Source organism: Haemaphysalis longicornis, unplaced genomic scaffold, assembly GCF_048455015.1.
Source record: "Haemaphysalis longicornis isolate Haplotype H1 unplaced genomic scaffold, Haemaphysalis longicornis Haplotype H1 scaffold_1, whole genome shotgun sequence".
NCBI classification, from domain to species: Eukaryota; Metazoa; Arthropoda; class Arachnida; order Ixodida; family Ixodidae; genus Haemaphysalis; species Haemaphysalis longicornis.
Genome location: NW_027526203.1, coordinates 252,097,511 through 252,117,403, shown reverse-complemented (window position 1 = coordinate 252,117,403; position 19,893 = coordinate 252,097,511). Strand labels below are relative to the sequence as shown.

At 45.6% G+C, this 19,893-nt stretch overlaps 1 protein-coding gene across 1 annotated transcript in view; it reads left to right on the top strand.

The window, feature by feature from the left end:
- Positions 1 to 11,901: 11,901 nt before the first annotated feature.
- Tbh (Tyramine beta hydroxylase) overlaps positions 11,902 to 19,893 on the top strand; it is a 97,692-nt gene continuing 89,700 nt past the window's right edge. Inside the window, exon 1 of the mRNA XM_077675667.1 lies at positions 11,902 to 12,114. The gene's annotated coding sequence lies outside the window, so the exon portion shown is untranslated. The remainder of the gene's footprint in view (positions 12,115 to 19,893) is intronic.

Below are 19,893 nucleotides of genomic sequence, written 5' to 3'. Positions count from 1 at the left end.
AGTGGGGTGGACGGGGTATTTCTCTGTAAGCGCTTGTGCCCGTTGTTCCCTACGCTGCTTGTTGAAAACAGGGTGCATATTGCGCGCTAAAGGGCGGATAGTGAGGGAGCCATGAATGTCGGGTGGTACCGGGAGCCTGTCGTCACAGAGAATAGGGTCTTTAAGGTTAAGAGTAGCAAGGAGAGTGCGGCCGGTGGGGGTGAAATTTAGCTGACCGATAAGGTGGGCTTCAATGAGTTCCTCTGCCGTATTGTAAATGCCGAGTTTCTCGAGTCTGGCAGTGGTAGTGCTCTGAGGGATTTGTAGCGCTGTTTTGTAGATCTTTCGAATGAGGCAGTTGACTTTAGAGAGTTCGGTACGCGAGGGCAAGAGATACGGGAGGCAGTAAGTGAGACGGCTGAGCACAAATGCCTGTATCACCCGGATACGCTCCATTTCTTTGAGCCCCTTGTTGTGGGCAGTAATCCTGCGGATGAGGGTGATCGTCTGATTCACCTGAGAAGTCAGCTGTGCTGGGTACTTACTGTTTGCGCGATTGCGCTGTATGAAGAGCCCAAGTATTTTCAGGACTACCACTTGGGGAACATCCCTACCGCCAATCCGGACCACAATGGTGGGTGTCTGGGGTAGGTTGCCAGTTGGTTTGGCGGGGAGGATTAAAAGCTCAGATTTTTCAGGTGAGCATCCAAGCCCAACTTCGCGAGCGGCGGCGGTAACTAAGTCAGTTCCCTGTTGGAGAGCCTCCTCGATTTGAGCGTCGCTGCCTCTGGTGGTCCACAGCGCAATATCATCGGCGTAAGCGAGGGACTGCGGCGAGCTTACTGGGAAGGTGGATTAGGGCAATGTTAAAGGGGCCCTGAAAGGCGTTTTGAGCACACTAAATTGACTAGCGCAATCGTTAGATTGGGTCGTCAACATCATCTGTGCCAAGTATTACTCTATTACGCGCAGCGGAAAGCTCACACTTTTGTTGCAAAGTTTGTCGCTTTTTTCTCACCCTTTCCTTCGTGTTTTTGGAAGCCGCCATCTTCACATGTCTACATCATCGATACCCAGATGTTCGTCATGAGCTAGACATCCTGCTATTGGGCGACTTTTTCACGCACTTCCGGCAAAGAGATGAGTCGTCTGCTCAGCGTCGGCTCGCCGGCTGATCTGCCAGCGGAGTGCCGGATTGCTTGGACATTTTACGACAAACGAAACAAGTGTAAACAAACGCTTAACCGTTTGTATGAATGCAACAGGGCTATAACACGACATGAATATTCTCTTACTTGAGTACGTTCCATAAAGAAAGCGTTGAAGCCCCGTGGCACTTCTTTCTTGCAATCGCAGATAACGCCCTGAGCCGAATGCCCGGGTTTGACGCATACATTTTATTCCACTTCAAAACAATCCAGAGATGCGTTTCGAACGAACACAACGTCACAACATGCGTTGCAAGTCCGAACCGCGATTGACAGACGATGGGTTGCCTCCTCCAGCCCCTCGTAAATTCAGCACTCACCTCGCGCACGGTTTGCGGAGACGAACAGCAAGTCACTTAACTCTGGCGCACAAGCCGAGATGGCTTTTAGCCATGCACACTGCACATACCCCATGCGAGATTGAGTCGTACGCCACTTGAGAAAGATAATCCAAACCCTGGGAAGCACTATCCACCCGCAGAAGCACAACGTCGCATTTCATCGCGAAACAAGGGCGTCCACAACACACACACCATCGCCTCCTGTAATGCCAAACGCATCTCGCACTTCCAAATAGGAGTGAGTAGTATGCCTGCAGTGCCCATATGCCGCGAGGTGGGGCCCCAAGCTGAACCGGGATCACGCAACCGTAACTGACTTCTAGAGCGGTTTGTGCCTTGTTGCCAGGGCAACCGATGTTTGATATTGTCAAAGAAATGGTGCTCGCTCCAGCGCTAGAAAGCTCAGAGCCGCGGTGGAGCATGTTTTGCCAACGTTGCCGCTCTCCACCACGCGTCGCCCCAAGCTGAACTGGCGTTTTGTGCACGGGTTCTGTATCGGTTTAAAATGTCTTTTTCACATGCCGCCGGCAGGAATTACCAACGCCACAAAATAAGACCCGGCACCAGCGGGGCCACATCTGATACGGCGCTTTTTGGATAAACAGCGCGCTGTGCATCCAAGGGAGCGAGCGCAGGATCCTCCCCGTGCGGCTGCGAGTTCGCCGCCGATATTAAGTCGCGTGCCGCCGATAGCAAAGTTCTGCAGCAACGTACACCGCGAAAGGGCAAGGCTAGGCCGCCGCACACATGGGGCCAGATTTTTCGTTCGCTTTTCCAGCCTTCAGCGGAGTGCGAGATTCATGGTGTCAACAAAGCTTGCCCGTAGCGGACGGCTGTGTGAGCAGCGCAATAGCGGAAGTACGTCACCGCCGGGGAGCGCAGCATCATGGGAGGGAAGGCTCGCTCGCCGTCAACAGCGGAGAGTAAGTTGAAAGGAGGAGGAAACGCGGCGCGACGATAATGCGCGGTTTTTGATTTCCGATTTCTCAGCTAATACTCATCGCTTCAACAAAATTCTTGCGGGAGGAGATTGCTAATACATTGCTTTATTTGGTTACATGTACATCCACGCATCGGCGGAAGGTATTTCAGGACCCCTTTAAATAGGAGCGGGGATAATACTGCGCCTTGAGGCGTGCCAATGGTTGGGAGATGGATAGTGTTGGATTGTACGTCGCTGAGCTGAATAACAGCCATGCGGTTCGAAAGGAAGTTACGGATATAGTTGTACGTGTGGCTACCCGGAGCCAAAGTGGCAACGTTACGCAGAATAGCCTGGTGTGATACGCGATCAAAAGCTTTCTCAAGATGTAGTGCCAAAATGGCTTAAATATCTACCTTTGAAGGGGCAGCGATAATTTCGTGTTTTAATTGCAGGAGTACATCTTCGGTTTCCGCACCGTGTTGTCGTTTTTTGCCAATCGCTTGTTAGCCCTACGGGAACCACAGCACGTGTAGTGACTGCCATAATCTTTGTCTCAGCCTTATAAATTGACGTGAATCTTTTTCCTCCTTAGTTAAAAAAGATTTCTTTTTTTGTTTTTTGATCCTGTTTACAGTAAGCACTATTTTTTGTAGAAAAAAAGAACTGCCACCTGAAGAAAACCAGCTCTGCTTCAAAAATGCAATGATCAAGATTAGTATCATACTAGTACAATGGGAACATATAAATGTTAAAATGTAAAAGATTAGCCATATACATAAATAACTAATAAGGTGTGCCTTTGCGCAAATTGGTTTTCAATACATAAACAAAGGAGTGCTTCAAAGAAAAAGGACAAGAAAAAAATTAACCATCTTTTCGTGGGGAACCCTGAGGAGATGCGAAGCATCATGTGGGTTCCGTGTGGTTCCATTGTGTTGTTTCATTTATCGAAGCACGAATGGGAACGTAATCTGCACCCCCATGGTGCTTTTGGTTTAAGACCAGTGTGCCCCCTTAGAAAAAAAGAATTTGACTTTTTTGGTAGACAGCTCAATAAAAGACCTCCCAAAAGCAAAGATTGAGGTGTGTTTCCACCATACTACTCTAGGGTGCTAGCTGGTGGCAACTGCCCTGGATGAACCTCTTTTAAACTTTATTTCAGGAAATGAGTGAAGATCAACCCCCTTTTACGATGGGACGCTACATGAATGGTTCATTTTTAGCAACTAGATTCAATGTCATGTCTTCATCTTCTCTCTAAGGGGTTTTGGCACTTCCCCTTAACGGTGATTTACCTTGACTTGTGACAGCCACGCAGCACTTTTTTCATTTGTAACATCATGGCAATTTGCAGTCCCACTTCCAGTTGGTTCCTCCTACTGTGTACTGCGGAGTGCAGAGTACTGGGTGGTAGTAGTGTCGCCAGCAAGCAGTCCTCTAGCTCCCACTTTGCTGTTCATCTATACTATCCAGCCACACGCCTGGTTGACGAGAAAGTACAGTGGCTACTAAGACTCCCAACCCTTAAAGGTGTTGTGCCACCAAATTTTAAGTCTGTAAAAAGCCTGCTGTAGGCTTCCTCTGCATGCAACGACCCTCAACACGAAGTGCTGGGTACAGCAAGTGCTTAATATATATTTTAATTCGCTTCTAAAAATTACCTAAATGCTCTTCTGGAAATCGGGACCCATCGCTAGCGCCACTAACCATGACGTCAGTGTATTGCCAGCGCAGCAAAGTTTGTGACGTCATACAACGCTAGCGACTCGAGCGACGTGAACGTGAACTCCAGTTACCACAGTTTGTTTGGTCGCTTGGTCGTATCGACACACTATACCGATACGACGGCGACGCCGACGAGTCGTTAAAACATCGGCCAACTGACCGCGTTGTCACACCACGCCGACGGCGACACAAACACGTCGGCCGATGGAAAGTCGCCGTAGTGTGACTGACTCGCCGACCGAAGACGCCAACAAAACCGGTCGCCTGACTGGTCGCACGACGCGTCGTCAATCGACCGAGAAGCGAAAACTGCGCCCCGACAACATTCGTGCCGCAATGAACGCGGCTCTATTTTGTTAGTTTCTGGAGGGTAATAAACTCAGTAAGTTCCATGAAGCCCATACAACTCAACACTAGCGCTAATGCGATCCGTATTTTGGCGTTCGACGCTTCGGCCGTGCTCTTCGGCGACGCCGCTACCCCGGAATGCGTGTGCGATCGGCTCGCCTGTAGAAAATATAAGGTCAGTTTCGTGCAGAAGAACAGTTACGTAGGGTAATTTGGGTAATAAGGGATCAGTATCGGCAAAGGTTTTTAACGTAAAACGTAAAACCAAAGTACGGCAAGCACTATCCCTTCAGTGCAAAATCGCAGTCGCAGCCGGGCACACTTATTTTTGCGAGCGCTTTCGCAGAAGAGCAGAGTTGATGGCGATAAGTCGTCGCGGGGGCTTCGCGGAACCTTGCTGCGCAAGCGCTATTTAAAAAATGTGAGTTTACAAGCCAGGAATTCTGTAAACTAGCTAGTAAACACCGACGTACGACTCCAAGGATGGGCCTCCATCTAGTACACCGGCTATATCGCGGAGCGGAATCGTTTGTTCGCTGGCTCAGTGGTCTCGCGCGTTCCGCCCATCCGGTCAACGTTGCCGGTTCGATTCGCGGCGGAGGCAGCTTTTTTTTTTTTTTTTTTTGAGCGTTTTTTTAGCATTTTTATGGTTTGCAAATCCATGGTTTTCATTTGTCTGCATCCGAGGATGCAGACAAAGAATCCGCGTCGGAGCTGTCGCGGCTTGACGTGACGAGTCGGCGTGTTTACTTCCGTGGTGAAGCACGTATGTGGGGGAGCAGACGCCGCAGTAAAGTCGCAACGTACCGCAGCGCCGCCGTGGCAGAACCTCCTCGCAACACTTTGACGTCACTGCTTGAATCGGCGCCCAGAAACCGAAACCGAATCCTGTTCACATGAATCGTGCGATAATAAATTTTTCACTCAGAATATGTGCGTGTGAGAGCATGTATCATGCTTTCTAACGAATTATAAAACGTTTGCAACAAAGAATGCACAAGCAACAAATTTGGTGGCACAACACCTTTAATTTTGTACATTTGCCGTATTCTTCGTCCTTGTTCGGCTGCGTGAGAAGGTTCACACGCAACTGCTGTGCTCTTCTATTGCTCTGTCTCCTATCCAGAGAGTTCCTCTCCGCAGTTATGTGCAAATCTGTGGCTGTTGTCAGTTTCATCATTGCTGTTTGCTCTCTGTTACTTGTTCTTTCATGTGTTCATTAATTGGTATACTTACAAGGCAATAAATGTGCACCCTTTTGTCTTACGACAATAATGGCTTTTTTTTCTTTAATGTTTATTGAAATGCAGAAAAAACACCCGGGGGTCTCTTGCTAGTGCATCAGACCCCCTTAGGGGTAGCGATAAGTTAAGGTTCAAACGGGTATGGGTGGGAAATAGCAAGGGAAAAATAGTGGGTTGGGATATGAAATGCAGGAGAATGTCCCACACTGCCTTCGCTAAATTAGGTGGGTAGGAGGAATGCAGGAGGTCATTTAAGGAATTTGGTTGTAAGTTAGTGGGAAGGGTGTCTAGGAGAACCTGTCTTTCAGCTTAACTCAAAGTTTTCTCATGACGGATTCCTTGCTTGATTGTCATCTGAGCTTGGACGTTGCCTCATTTAGCTATCACTTTTACTTGCATGCAGTTTGGACTTTTGATGGCAGTGGCTTTGAAACTTCGCCGCTTGACTTTGCATGACGAAAGCTTCGCGTTCAGCTGTCGTCGTCATTAGATTGTGAGGTGCACTATTTTTGTCGAATTTTGCATGTCGATGCACCGCTATCCAGATTCAAACTGCTTTGACGATGTTGTAATGGTGTCACGGAATAGATTTTGGTTTCACACCGCGAGGGTCCTGATTTGTTTGACTGCAGGAAGCGTTTTTTTCTGCACTTCTTTACCCACGATCATTATCATTGTCAGAGAAAGTTGGCTTTTCTGCAATGCCTTTTTGGCATGGCATATTCCACTGGTGAGACAGAAAGTTTTGCTTTAAAATCGGGTCTTCGAGCACTTTTGGTCCAGTGAGTAGCAACCCAGGCAGCACAGGACTGTTCGGCCTAAAACAGGCCGGTGTACTTTGGCCGGTGATTTTCTGTCCGGCCGTTTTCCGGCAGCCATGTTCGGCCCATGTCCAAATGTGGGCCTTTTGGCCGTATACGGCCGTACTCCCATGGCTGTCCAACGGCCAGTATCCGTCGGCCAGTCGACCGGCTTACGGTCATACGGCCAGATTCCAGCCGTAGGGCTCCGGCCATTCCAAAGATACCCGTGTACGGCCGAAGTACGGCCGCCGGAGGACAGCCGAGATGCGGTCGTCGGACTCCGGCCGGACTAAAGCTACCGGAAATACGGCCGTGCTACGGGCATTGGAGTTCAGCCACAGTACGTTAACTGTACTGAGGCCGGTCACTGCATGTCGCACAAGCAGATGACTCATTCGCACAGTGCAGAAGCAGCACAAACCCAGCATTTTGGGTCCAATGCAGCCACATCAAAGTGAGCTCGCGCGCAACCACCAGCCGTCAAGCTTTCAGCGCAGCCTTGCATAATTACCAGCCTCAGTTGACAGGAAAATTCATTTATTAAACAGTGCTCACAAATTGTCGTTCCTTTAATTGCTGTGCCTCTTTTACTGCCGAACACAGAAAATATTCAGTTCTTTGTAGAGTTTGAATAGATGTATTGTCCAGGTCCTGATATCCTCTGTGGGCGGCTTACCTGTAATAAACGGGGAAAGAGGGGGGGGGGGGGGGGGGCGGAGGGCGCATATTTTAGTGGGTTGAATTTCAGGGAGATAAATTTCGCCGCTTTTAGACAATTTCTTTTAGGGCAATATTCCGGAACACTTTCATGCTATGACTACGTAAACTATTTTTATAACAGTTGCTTGACCAATTTTGCTGTATATAAAACCGGCGTGAATGGCTTTACGAAGCGTTTTGGTTCTCAACAAAACCCTCAGGAGCATTTAATATAACTCCTTCACAAAAAAGTATGTCCAGTTTTTGCCCATTTTTCTTGCAAAGACATTTTCTACTCGATCAACTTTTCTGATGATCTTGCGCAGGGCTGATCCTAAGAAGGAGCGAACAGGTACTTTCATTTTCAATCTATTTTAATGTTGTTTTCATGAGTATACGTCCACACCACTTAATAGTCCAAAAGAACTTAATTTTCTTCTTATGTCATACTACGTTCAAAAAATTCCAGACGCGTTGCGAATGACGCTCTGCTTCAGGTGGCTGCAGTTGTATCCCTCTGTGTTCACGCAAGGAAAGGCGTAAAATTAGAGTTACATAATTTGTTTCAAACCAATAACATAGCAATTGTAGCATGCATACAGGAAACCTTGCATACTGCAACGAATAGGGCAATAAATATTTTATTGGTCAAGGTTGAATGCGTAGGGTTCTCAACCCGTCGGAGGCAAACTTGCGCCTCTGGAAGTTTATTTATTTATTTATTTATTTATTTGTTTATTTATTCATTTTTTAAATAATTTATTTATTTATTTATTTATTTATTTATTTATTTATTTATTTATTTATTTATTTATTTATTTATTTATTTATTTATTTGATGCCTGCTTGCCTTTGCATGCATTACAGAAGGGAGATACATAACACTAAGCATTAAATATGAGACAAAATAACAAAATATTTCTACAAAGCGCGCTGAAAATCGTCAATATAAACACTTGATGCAATCATACGTGGAAGATAATTACACTGCAGTATTGATGTAAAATAAACTGAATCGCGCAAGGCGTCACCTTTAAAGGAAAGTTAATAATTTGCTTTAAGCTAGCGGTCGCACTTTGCGATATGTAGAATGGCGCTTGGACATACTTCTCCCCTTCTACTCCAGTTTTAGAATGATAGAATATTACGAAAAAAGTTCAACCTGTGGTTTCGTCTGTGATCTTTCACGTCCTGCCATTTCAGTTTGCTTTTACTTTCTCTCATACTAAGTTGAGCGTGCCAATTACCTAATACGAATCGCACTGACATATTCTGTATGTTTTCGAGCGTATCAACCAGCTCTTTGGTGTAGGGATCCACGAAAACACATGCGTACTCCAAGATTGAGCGCACATGAGTGAAATGCGGTTGTTCTTTTAGTTAGATGGCCGTTCACTGAAATTTCGTCTCAGAAAGCCAAAAACATATGCAGCCGTCACTTTTATGGTGTGAACCTGCCTATTTAACCTCTAACTACTCCTTAAATAAACTCCTAGGTATTTATATTCCTCGGCCGTTGTCACAGCAGCATAATTAACGGTACAAGTATTCAATTGGAATGTAGGTTTTCTTGTAAAGGTGCCGTTAACATGCTGTTTAACATCCAAAAACTTTTCTGAATCAGCACACCAGGATGTTATTAAATTCGAATAAAGCTGCAGGTATACGGAATCACTTTCATTCGCTATAGTCCGGTAAACTACACAGTACTTTTGAACAAAGCTATAAGGCCAATAGTAATAACAAAGCAAAAAACGATTCATTCAGTTCATAGGATGACATGTACTTCGCAGAAGGCGACATGGAACACCATCATTTGCTTTTTTGCAGTCCAAGAATATACAGTCAACCACTTTAAGCTTATATATTGCAAAAGCCAAATCGTGCGTGAACTCAACAATCTGCGTTGAGCAAGAAAATCCTGACAAAATCCGTGTTTGCAAGGATGCTGGCGATTATGTTTAACCAAATGAGTCTTATCCCAAGAGTAGCTAAGCTCACCTCTTTGTCTGCGGGGGGCATATGAAGCTGATGGGCACAATGCGATAAGGCCTGGAACTGTATTCAGTGCCGAATTCCACAGCATCTTCAAGCGAGCGAGCACAGGATGGGCTCCGGCCGCTACAGCCACGAAGCGGTACACCTCTCAAAGAAGGCATTGCACTCCCTATACGACTGAAACATGACACGTACCGATCAATCAAGCGCACATGTTGTGGCTATGCCCCGAAGTAGACAGAAACCATATCCGCTGGGACTGAACCGGCCATGCTACAGCAGAAGCTATCGATGGCAGGATTTGTCCGGAAGATCACGGGCACCCTGCCAACCTGGCAAGATTCCTGGAAAACCCGCCAATGAGGACAACCAGTGGCCCCTTGGAGTGAGCAAGCCTTAGCCAAAAAGGCACAAATCTCTCTCTCTCTCTCTCTCTCTCTCTCTCTCTCTCTCTCTCTCTCTCTCTCTCTCTCTCTCTCTCTCTCTCTCTCTCTCTCTCTCTCTCTCTCTCTCTCTCTCTCTCTCGCTCGCTCACTCGCTCGCTCGCTCTCTCGCTCTATACTAAACGCAGTGCCGTATACTAAACGAAATTACGTGTACTGAAAGAAGTATACGCTACATCAGGCTCTATTAAGCCTCACCTGTCTTTCAGCGTGACGTGTCCATGAGGGCTTGATTCTTCTTTTACGCCATACTGAAGTTATCCGTTTACCAATCACCGTATGCATATGGTGTGATTCTGATGAGCAAAGCCTTTATTTGTCGTCTAGGAGAGGGGAGGCTGGGACTGAAGTCACAGGTGGCCTGACAGAGATCATCCGCCTTTTTTATTTATTTATTTATTTATTTATTTATTTATTTATTTATTTATTTATTTATTTATTTATTTATTTATTTATTTATTTATTTATTTATTTATTGACGTAACCTCAGGGCCCTAGGGGATTACAGTGGGGAGTGGGTGGTTACAAATTACTTCAGTATGTTAGGGCAAACAATAATACAATAATAGCTCTTTACGCAAAGAGGCTAGACACTGCCATAGTTATATCAAACCAAACGTGCAATAAACAGCTCTTTACTTCTCATCTGCAGAAGTGTTGCCAGCTGGGAGCAATCCCGAACTAAACATTTCGCCTTTTTAAATTCTTTGCCTCGAACTATTTATGGTAGAAACCGTTGGCCTGGTGACTGCCGCTGGTTGCCCTTGAGGGAATTTCCTAACGGCATTCGGGGATGAGCAGGGAATTTCTGTTCATCCGGTGTGCACTACTGGTTTGCCTTTTTCCTACCCTTGCTCTGTTTGTGAAAAATTGTACCACGGTTTTGCTTGTGTGGAATTTTGTTCTCACTTCTGCCGTATCCCTTTGTGAAGCAGTATGTAAAATAATATAAAAATATGTAATCGTGCCTGTTGTGCGGTGCTCGAGCAAAATATTCCATTCCAACCAAAAGATGGTTTTCCTCGGTGTGACGCAACTGCCAGCCTTCTTCTTGTGTAGGAGTTATCGCTCGTCAGGGGTGGTCATTTCTTAATATGCCTAGTTCATCCTTTCCTCATTTTGGGCGCTGTTTTTTTTTTTTTAAGTACAGATTACACAACCAGCAGTTCCAAGTACACTGGTTGCGTTCGCTTGCGGACGTGTCTATGCATGCACTCGTTGCACCCAATAAGCCACGGGCGTGAACGCTCGTTTCGTAAACGAACTCAACGCAGTCATTTTGCTTTTGTCAAATGCTGAAAGTCGAGATTATTTTTAACCTGAGAGCGATGTACAAAGACATTGTAACACGTATATTAAAACAACCCGCACCACTGACTGTTCCCTTACACGCGGACTGCAACCGCTGAATCAAGCCTTTGTACATCAACACATCCCGTATTCTAAAGGCTCGGTGCCATGAAAAACAATTTATTCATCCGCCTACACGCATTTCCTCTACAAATGATGTCCGGTTCCTCAAAAGATGCCCGGGGAACGCCCTAGCTCCTCTGCCCCAAAATAAACACAATTTGCGTCGAGACTCCAAGAAACAATCGCTGAGGTCGTTTCTCTCTCGAAAAATGGAGTTTCAAAGTTTGTCATTTCTACACCCCCCCCCCCCTATCCCATGCATAGGCGCCAAGCCCGCTTCAAAATGACGCGTTTGTGTATTTTACTTCCTTCTCGGGGCCTTCATTTCTGTGGAGCATTCTCCTTTAGAGCGTTGGATGGCAAAGGAATTCAACGCGGGCTCATAAGAGGGGCGAAGCGCTTCATATCGCGGCGCTGCGGGCGCATTCATAACGCGGACGACGCGGGAAGACAAGGGGAAAGGAAAAAGCAGCCGGGATCCCACGGAGTCAGTAATGTACGGGTTTATGAAGCGCGTTCGCAGCCATAATCCTTTCATTCCATTGACCCTTGTCTATATACGGCTTCTTTTCTTTGTCTTCTTCTCACAGACGTCGGTTTTCTCAGCATTCCCCATACATGGTCGGGCCTCAAGCCGAACGAAGGGCCGAGCTTCTGACGTCACGACTGGCCGAGCTCAGCTCTCTCCCATTGGAATAGAAAGGCCCTCCGGGCTCCGCCCCGATCCGCGTTCATTGGCGTCTCACGCCGTCTTACGCTTCCAAAAAGGCCCGTTCTCTCGCGCTAATCAGGCCCACAGCCTTCGCCGCGATAGGCAGGACAACTCCGCTCGCCTGCCCCGTCTCAACTCTCTACGTTCAGCTGCTTGTTGGCCGTAAATGGCACCTGGTCAAATCTAGGTGATCCTACTCGATAGCGCGTCGACACTACTTCGAACATCGAACTAATCGGAGGTGAAGCGGAACTCCTACAACCGTCTTCTATAACGGTACGCAGTCTGAAATTCTTCTTAACTTTTTCTTTTAATGTTGAAGCGGATAGAGTATGTCACAGCAAGCAACACCAAGGACTGTGTTTAAGGCCGGAGCTTTATGACGATATAGCGCAGCTCCATAGGCGCGCGTATTGGTTATGCCTGCCCTAAATCAAGTACCTTCGTTTTTTAAAGACGATAGTCTTTCTTGGGCTACTTAAACCCAGAAATTTTGGTCTGTCTGTATGTCTGTCCGTCTGTCTGTCTGTGACTCGATTCAGCCACCCGGCCAAAGTAAAATAATGCCTGCGCAATAGTCTTATATAGTCACAGCTAAATGTGCCCGTCTAAGTCCGGTGTAATGTTCATACTTGTCAATATTGTTGAACAACAACAAGACATTACGCATATATAAGAGAACGAATTAATACAGAAGTGATATTTGCAGCGTTCCTTAATAAAAATCGTACATGTTTGATTTTGGCGAGATTAAATACTTCATCAACTGAAGAAAAAATTATCACTCCGCCGTCGCCTGCTGTCGCCCGCGCCATATAGCTTCTGGCGGCATTAGAAGAAATTTAGTGGCAAGAGTTACGAAAGGTCCCACTAGATAGGTTCCACGTTCGTTTTGGAACGCACGGGGACTAGGGAAACGCGGTTTTATAAACGTAAACGTTGAAGTAGGCCGCCTCGATTCACACGCGTCTTCGCCGTACGGCAGCGTTGGCATCGAGACACCCGGTTTGGAGCAGTGGAACGCGGGAAATTTAAAATGATTTAAGCAAACCTTTGGCGTCTTTACCTTGGGAGGAGCGCGACGCAACAGGAACAACATGAGAGGTGAGCGAGAAAGCGAAGGGAAGCATTTACTTGGCAAAAGTCGATAAAGACTATCGTCTTTTGGCGACATTTGCAACGAAAGGAGCAGATACGCGGCAATTTTTTTTTTTTGAACTTTAAGGCGCACCCGTAAATTCCAAGAAAACCATTCGCCTACTTCAATATAACTGCAGAACGGTAACACAACTCGAGCATACTAAAAGAAACGCATTGCATGCTGCCTCAAGTTACAACTGAAAATCAAAACCTGCGTAACGAACAGGTAGTACAACACCTAGTTGAACCATTCTATGTAATCTCTCTGGGCACATATTCTTCTAAATATAATGTCAAGTGTTGGGTAAAAAAAATACCTCACCAGCCTTGACACGGGCTTACATTCATTTTGCCTGTCCTTGTTTTCAGGGGGTTTATCTTTCCTTTAATTAAGCGCATAACCGCCATGGACTTCGGGGTACTAAACTTGGTGCGTCACTATCCACGAAACGATCCACCGAACAAGGGCTTAACTTGCGGGACAATCGAGCTACAGCACACGAGCACCGAACTGAGTGTTTTTTGTCTCGCAGAGCGAAAATACTTGAGACTGGCAGTTTTACCTGAATGTTGTGCACCAGGGTTGTATTATATCGTTGCTCTTCGCCTAAGTAAAGCATACCAGCTCTTAAATGATATCGCACTTTGCGTGGAGGTTTCGCCCTGTGGCCCTATGAACTGTTCAATTACTAGGCCCAAAGCTCCGATTCGGTGCGCGATACCGCGCAATGCGCAATTCTGCAGTGCGCTGACTGGGTTGTAGTTTTTAAATGTTGAGCTTGACCTTTCTTTCAGTTAACAAATACAGGTGTTCCTGTCCTATTAAAGCAAGCTCCCGATCACATTCCTAGCGAAGCTAAAATCGGTCGTGTCTTTTAATTGGGCTACACAGGCAGAATTCACACGCTTCAGCATACGCTGCGATCATACGCTGAAGCCCGAACAAGGGCGCTAGATGTAGCATAAACTTTGGGTACTCTATAATGGAAACAGCAAGAACCGCAAAATCTAGACAAGACGGGAACACTAACAAAGAGGTGACGATCACTGCGGTGTCTCTATTTTGTTTGTTGTCTCTATTATTAAGTATCCAACTAGCCCAGATTTCGGTAGCCCCACGCTGTGGAAAACGTTTGCTTGGAAAGCCTGTGGAAATCCTGACATGCTTGATATAAGAAGCTGATGTATGTGATATTACAAATCAAATAGCTACTCTTCAAAAGAACTTCCCACAAAAATACTTTGTGAATATTTGGTCATATTGACTTTACATGGAACGCTGAGGCACACAGACCTGAAAATAAATCGCAGCATACCTGGGCGGTGGTACGAACCCTATTTACAATGGCTGGCCCTGTGCAGTTGCAACTCATAAATCTAAAGTAGATACTGAACCATGACGCCCATTCCCTTCTGAAGAAAATTTTAACATTAATGTATTATTCCCCCGCTCACCCCGGCCTAAAGTATCATTCTGTAACACCGTCGACAATGACACTCATTCTATCATTCACCATCTTCACCAAAAAATTTGCCTTAACAACAGTTGAATCACCGCATTCATGTCGTAACATGGAATGTCTGCAGTCGAGCAGGTCGCGGTGACTAACACAGCTAACCACTCAAACGTGTGCGTTACCATAAAACTGGCAAATAAAGTTGCTTCAATATTACAGCGTTGTTTTTTTGCCAACGTCACCTACTGTCATCCCTTCCTCTTATGTTCCTCTGACGTAATGAAGCAAATACAATAACAAAAAGACTTATTTTATTTTTTTGGTACCGAAGATTATCATCATCATTGCAATCAGCGATTGGTTGACCGCTGTGGAGGAAGGGCCTCTTCTCACAAATATTTTTAACCACTCTGTTCTCATCATCACAATCCTTCATTTCTCCTGAACGTTGTCTAATTCCTCCACTTCAAACTTCTCAGATTCCCTCTCGTTTCGATCCTCGACGCCCGTGCCGCTACTCGTGTAATTCACGTGTTTTTTTTTATCCACCCCATCACATCACGCTCAGTTACACCTCATATTTCTCATTTGAGACGAAATGCTTTAAGCGTGGTCTCAGCCCCGCACTCAGCAAATGTGAATAAAAAAACTGTGGTTGATTCTTCTGTCAAAGCAATCGGTAAAACACGAAAGTGAAATGTGCAGCGAAATATGCAGCTGGGCATGATTTGCGGGTCGGCGACTGCCTTGTGGGTGTGCTTGGCGAGCGACGTCCTGCTGGCGGGTCGCTTCGGCAGAAGTGTACTGGCGTCATTTCCGTGACGGATATGGCGTCAGTGAAATCTTGGTGTATCCCGGCATAAAACACCTTCGTGTTAAAATATAAAAGCCGAAAACGAACAACCCTAAGCATAACGTACTCTTACTGAAGGTTGCTTCCCCGCAAAAAGACCCTGTGTGCAGGGGTGCACCCCTTACAGGCCGCTTGCTTCGTTGTACTGGCGTCATTTCCGTGACGGATATGACGTTAGCGAAATATTTGTGTATCCAGGAATAAAACACTTTCGTGTTAAAATCTCTAAAGGTACTTTATCAACGGGAGAACCTTCTCTTATACTTGAGAATTAGTATTGATATTGTGCTCAGCGCTTGGATACAGCGGCATTTTGCAGAATAAAAATGATGGCCAGAACGCTGCTGCGGCAGCACTGCGCTGTAGCGTAGACGCCCTGCAGACTCCTCGCATGATATGAGACCCCTGATACGCACTGGACTCCGCAAATGCCGAAACAGAGAACACAATACCCACAAATAGACCACAAACTGTACATTGTAAAACAATAAATGAGTACCTAGATAATTCCCGTACAAATTATGTTCAGGGAACTATCCATTTGCAGACGGAGAATAGGCCACACAGACGGACACACAGAGGTATGTCAATGTCTGGCTTACCAATCGAAATTGGCCCGGTGGGCACTCATGAATTCAGAATTTTGGTCGCGGACTTGCCGTTCAATCGAACACCATGAAGCAACACTTGCAAAGCTCAGGCCGGACTCTTTTGCTATTGTCTTTGTTCCGACAACAGTATAGAGCTTTAGACCTTCAGTCGAAAATATTATTCTCTAACGCCTGCGTTATAACATCAAACGGATACTGCGAATAACGAGAACTTTGCAAAATAACGCGAAGTGGGTGGTACAAGAGACAGTTTCGAGAGGGGACATGTTGTTGTTGATTCCTTCAACCATCCCTTCTACTATCCACTTTGCGCTGTTTTCTGAAATATGCTAGCGCACCAATTAGCCCCGGTTTCATGTTTGTAAATAGCGAAAAGTAGTGCCAATGATTTACGTTTGTTGACATATCCAGCATGCACACGCAAAATGTGAATGGCGGATGTGTCAGGTGAAGGAATAAGAACGTTTAAGTGTATTTTTCATTCCGGTCTTTGCGTCATCTTCGTGTATATACGTTGGGAACCGAATGTTTTCATAGTGTACTTCGTGCGCCGTAATGGCGCATTTTTGTCCTCAACAGTTTATTTGATTTTTGTTAAAATACTAAATATTTAAGGACGCAAAAAGTCTGTTATCACATAAGGTTTGACAGCTTCTTGTAAACATTAAAAAATATATTTCGAAAATATAAGAACGAATATTTCAGGAGTTATTTTTCTTTTTTCAAAATGAGCCGAATCCACCTAAAGCGAATTTGAGAAAAAGTTGAAGTTTGTTACCAGACCTAAATGCAACGCTGTCAAAGCTATTATATGATCTGTTTTACATGTCAGCTAGGCGAAGTTTATGGTCACAAGTAATTAAAACTTATGCGGTGAATTTCAGCAATATTCGGTGATAAGTTTGGATTAGGCTCGTATTGAATTGAAGCAGTCAAGTTGATACAGCATTCTTATGAACACGTTATTAAACAGCCTTTCAAGAATGGTGCGATGTATTTTGGGGGGAAGAAGCATTAAACAAGTGCAACAGGGCTTCAAGGACAGTAGAACTATACATTAAGAGCAGGTGAGTCCTCTTGGCAGCATTAGCAGCTCTTTTCGATTTCTTCCGTAGGATAATTTTCTTGGCAACGCCTGTAGGCACTCACAAAGTAAGCAAGCTCTTCACTGCCTTGCCACGAATTTCCAAAACGTTTCACACGAAGGCCACTCATATCTTCTTCTTCGCCTAAATGAAGTGTCTCGTACTCACAAAGGGTGAGGGGGGGGGGTATTTGCCAGGGCTTGTAAGTGGCGGCTATTTAGTTCAGTACTAAAATGTCAAATATGGGAGCAAAAAAAATAAAATAAATATAACCAGATTTACTCCGTAGGGACGGGGAAGAGAAGATGAAATCATTGTTTCCCATCTCTCAGTGTCATTTCCTTCGCTTCTTCTTCCGTTCACTTTGTCGTCCACGTCTGGGGACAGATCTTTCGCCGATCTCCTAATTTCCGTCTGAATTCATGATAAGCCAGCTTCGAAAAGCAAAAAAAAAAAGAAACTTCTTAGAACACTCACGAAACAGTCTGAACAGTCAAGCCAAAAGCAAACTCCATTTGTGGAAACGGATTTGGCTCATTTTGTTCCGTGCCACTATACTAACTACGATCTGCATACACGTTCGCAGGGCGTTATATTACTCATTTCTTTACACCACTTTTTGGGGGGAAGGTTGCCCAGTTTTTCGTGTCGCTGCAGTTTTTTATGACGTAGTTTCGGTTAGTGGATTTGGCTCATTTAGAAAAAGACCCGGCTCATTTCTGATGGGCTTATTTCTTGGTTTTAAAAAGCTTTCTATCACATTAGCAGAAAATTTTACTAAAGAAGCTAGAAAAATGTTGCAAACCTTGCGTCCGAAATAGCCTTCTCTGAATTTATCTATTCAATCGAGAAATAAGTATATGTAGCTAGGGGCAGTTTCGGCTAAGGCATTAATTTTACAAGAAGGTCTAGCACAGGGCTTGAAATTAAGCATTCCACTGCTTTTATTATATGTAAACGGTATCGTAAGTGTTCCAGGCTCGCTCGAGCTTGCTATTTACCCAGACGATAGCAATTTTACTTTTCATTATATGAGTGAACTTGAATCGGCGGTGAATAAATACTTAAAGCGGTTGTTCGGATGGGTATTGCAAAACGAGACGGACTTAACATCAGGAAGACTCCATACATATCATTCAGGCAACATAGCAGAATCGTACAAAAAAAACGCTCACCATTAATTTTAATGAACTGACAATACATCAGGTAAAGAAGTAAAAATTATTTTGCATGTGGATTGAAAACAATCGCAGTTGATTTAAACACAATAAAAAAGTTATGCAGCGAATTGCACCGGATGCCGCTCTAGTTGAAACAACAGCTATCTATTGAATTGTCGTAATAGAAACTTTCCTATGCGGCGCTAGAGTTCGGCACAACAGCGAAGACCAACTACACCAACACTATCAAAAATCGCCGCAAATGGGCTTCACCTCAGCACTTCAGAACGACCAATCATCGTGACCAAATGCGCAATATGGCTTATGACGAGGTCCAGCACATGATTAAAGCAAATGAAATACCTACGCTTCAAATGACGAAGCCCAGCATGAACAGCGCAAACTCTATTTTTTGCTCTAATCGCATGCTAGGCCTCGTCATTTACCACAATTGCACACATGGTCACGTTGATTAGTCGTTCTGAAGTGCTGTGGTTGAACCCTCTTGCGGCGATTCAAGCGGTACGTTGTTTGCCGTTTTCTATATTTCCAGTTACAGATGAACCTCGATGTAATGAAGTCACCGGTACCAGCGAATTATTTCGCTAAATCGGAAACTTCGTAAAATCCAGAGAACGACAAATTTTGTTCGAGTGAAGGACAAATTTATTGCCTAGTGTAAAAGCTCGTGATTTTCGTCTGCGCGCGCTTCGTGAACAGCGGGAGCACACACTTTCCAGGAAATTACCTGCCACTACCGCCTCTGTCGCCGGCGCTACCCTCCACCCCATTCGTCACTCTCTATCACCGAGGAACGGTACTGGCGCCTTCTCCAAACGACACCCTCCCCTGTCGCGCCAGACTACGTGGAATTTATCCATCTGTATTTCCCTCTCCCCAATATCCCGACTGTGGAGCCCACGAAACAGTTGCTCATATAATTTGGCAATGCCCTCAAAACTCATTCCCCCTCATCTCTTGTGTGGAGCACTGCGAGGCGGCGTTAGGCAGCTCGGATCCGCGGGTCCAGCAAGGACTCGCTGAACGAGCAGCCCAGGTCACCGGCGCCCTCCAAGCGCAGGTGACCACTCGTCGTTCACCCAACGGCTCCAGAATTAAGTTCTTTCTCTCTCTATCTCTCTCGTAGCAGGCCAGTGAAGTCAAAGCGTCCTCGGCACCCTCACCCAGCAAACCACCTCAGAAGGTCGACGGCATCCATCACCTGGCTTGGTGTGGGCACAGGAGCTTTAACATTATCCGGATCGTTCGCATCTTCAGACTCCTTTTGTGCGCAAGAAAGAAGCTGCGATATATCGTCGTCGAGAACATCTGTTGTGTCAGTGTCCGCGTCTGCGTCGGCATTCGCGAAGTCGTCCAAGTTCAAATCTGCGGCCACCTCGTCACGCCGACGAACCCGACCCAGTAATACAAACAATTCAGCCCTAAGTGCAAAAAGAAAGATAGGAAAATTTATTTTCATAACATTCGAGAACAAGATCGTGGCTCGTTTCTTATTGGTCCTGCATAAACATACGCTCCTCGCGCTTCGATTTCGGAAGATCACCTTGTGAATTACTACTTAGTTTTTTAGCAGGCTTCTGAGCTTTCCGTTCATAAGGCCACTGGGGACGCCGTCCCGAGGCAGCAAAAATTCCTGCAGGACGATCAGCGGCTGCGCTAGGTCTTGGGGAATGTTTAGGTGTTGTAGAGTGAAAGGCACATGACCAGCGCATTTTCAGTTGTGCCCGT